Consider the following 2223-nt stretch of genomic DNA (forward strand, 5'->3'; position numbering starts at 1 on the left):
TATATATATATATATATTTGTATGCATGTATGTATGTATGTATGTATGTATGTATGTATGTATAAATATTGCCGCAAACTTTGACACGCAGGTTGCATAGGAGGAACACAAATTCGAGTGCATACTGTAACTCTGTATATTAATATGGCCAAGAAATACACATTCATCAAGTATATCTCTCTAGGTATTTTGCATTCTATCTAGCCTCAATCGTTTCATGTGCGCTGCTTGACATATGTGTTTGTAGATTAATGTTGGTCACAGCTATCAGTGTTGATCTAGGTAAGTACTTCGTTTCACAGCAATGACCTTGGACTGTAAGATATTGGTTTCCTGACATTCTTTTTCTTTCACTGGAAGATACAAAATATTTAAGGTAGGTATACAGGTATGTCAAGGTACAGTATTTTTATTATATATATACGAGGTTTAGCTGAAAAGTAGCAGTGATGCTAGAGCTCTCATATCTTGCGTGCGTTAATTCCAGCCCTTTTTATTTGTAACTATATTGGTTCTTTCCTGGTGAACCCATATTTGACTGTTCAAAGAAAACTTCAAATGCAACTAGAAGTTACTTATTTTGGCCTCACTTTAATCGCATGCAAAAGGCATTGTGTTTATTGTGTCTTTGAACGGGTTGGCACCATTTGCCTATCATCTGTTACCAAACATAAAAAAGAAACACATGGCTGGAAAAATGCATCTCAGTGATTATGATATAATCCCTCCTGTTGATGAAGTTTTCCACCAACAGGATAAAAATTTCTTCGCTATGGGATCCAAGCACTGCAACACTAATGCAAAAGTTGTGTGGACCGCAAGGGGAAATATGCTGAAAATTGAACCCCAATTGGTTACATTCCATTAGAGTATCTTGGTCAGCTTTTGAATTTTTCAGTCGACCCTAGTATATTACATTTATTTATTTTCGTATGTCATTTTATCTCTCAATTTGTTCCCGTTTTATTAGAAAACATAGATCAAAAATACATGTGAAGAGAGAGCGATCTACATTGAGTGGGGTTGATGTTTTCAAGAAGCAACTTGAATCTGCTGTCCACGATCTCAGATGAATTTATATTACGCAAAGAAACACAAGAGAGGGCAAGAATATCAAACACCTTCCAAGGAATGGACAATAAAAGGGTGATGATACTGCCGGTGCTCCAACATGGTCACAATCTTTGGGCTGAGAAGTATTAAAAGAATAAAACTATATATATATATATATGTATATATATGTATTGGAATCATTAGTTTATCATGCAAAATGCATTCTATTTCTTAGAAAGATCCAATCATGTATATTTCCATTTTAATCATCACAAATTGTGGATTTGTTCTTCATTAGGAATTGGATCGAGAATGTGCCAGTGAAGAGTTCAAGCTCTGCTAAACCATTTGCTGTTAAACAGTATCAATATGTTTGACGATATTTAAACTATTGGACAGATGCGGCGTTGAGAAAATGCTCTAGTTACGTCCCCTTTGTGTCATCAGTTTCAAACTTAGCGTCCGCATTTTAAGTTTATTCTGTCACGATCGATAAAATATGATGTATAAATAATGTACTTCAATCGATTAAACAACGTTAGCTACAACAATGATAATAACAGCTAGAAACTCTCTGGTTTCAACTTTTGGTACGAAGCCAGCAATTTCGAGGGAAGCGGCAAGTTGATTACATCGACCCAGTGCTCAACTGGTATTTATTTTGTCGATCCCGAAAGTATGAAAGGTAGAGTCGATCTCCACGGAAATTGAACTCCGGGACCAATGAAATGCCGCTTAGCATTTTGCCCGGCGGCATAACGATTCTGCCAGCTCACACCTTATAATAATAATAATAATAATAATAATAATAATAATAATAATAATGAAAATGATGATGATGATGGCAGTAATGATCGCTTTTCCTCTCACTCTACTGATTTAGCGTAACAGGGTACAATACAACGTGGGTTAATGTTCGTTGCATTATCTTTAAACACAGCCATACAGCTGCCTGAAATATCACCAGGATGATTGTGTTCTGGTTGTTGGTGGTGCTGTTGTCGTGGTTATTATTATTATTACTTCTACTGCCATTGCTACTACAGTTAATATTTATGTTAATAGTATTATTATTAGGATTAGCAGTATTATATTTGCCCTGAGGTTATATCAGCAACAAAGCGTTTATAATTTAATCAGTCACTTTATATATATGTATATATATATATA

This window comes from Octopus bimaculoides, chromosome 19, assembly GCF_001194135.2.
Source record: "Octopus bimaculoides isolate UCB-OBI-ISO-001 chromosome 19, ASM119413v2, whole genome shotgun sequence".
NCBI classification, from domain to species: domain Eukaryota; kingdom Metazoa; phylum Mollusca; class Cephalopoda; order Octopoda; family Octopodidae; genus Octopus; species Octopus bimaculoides.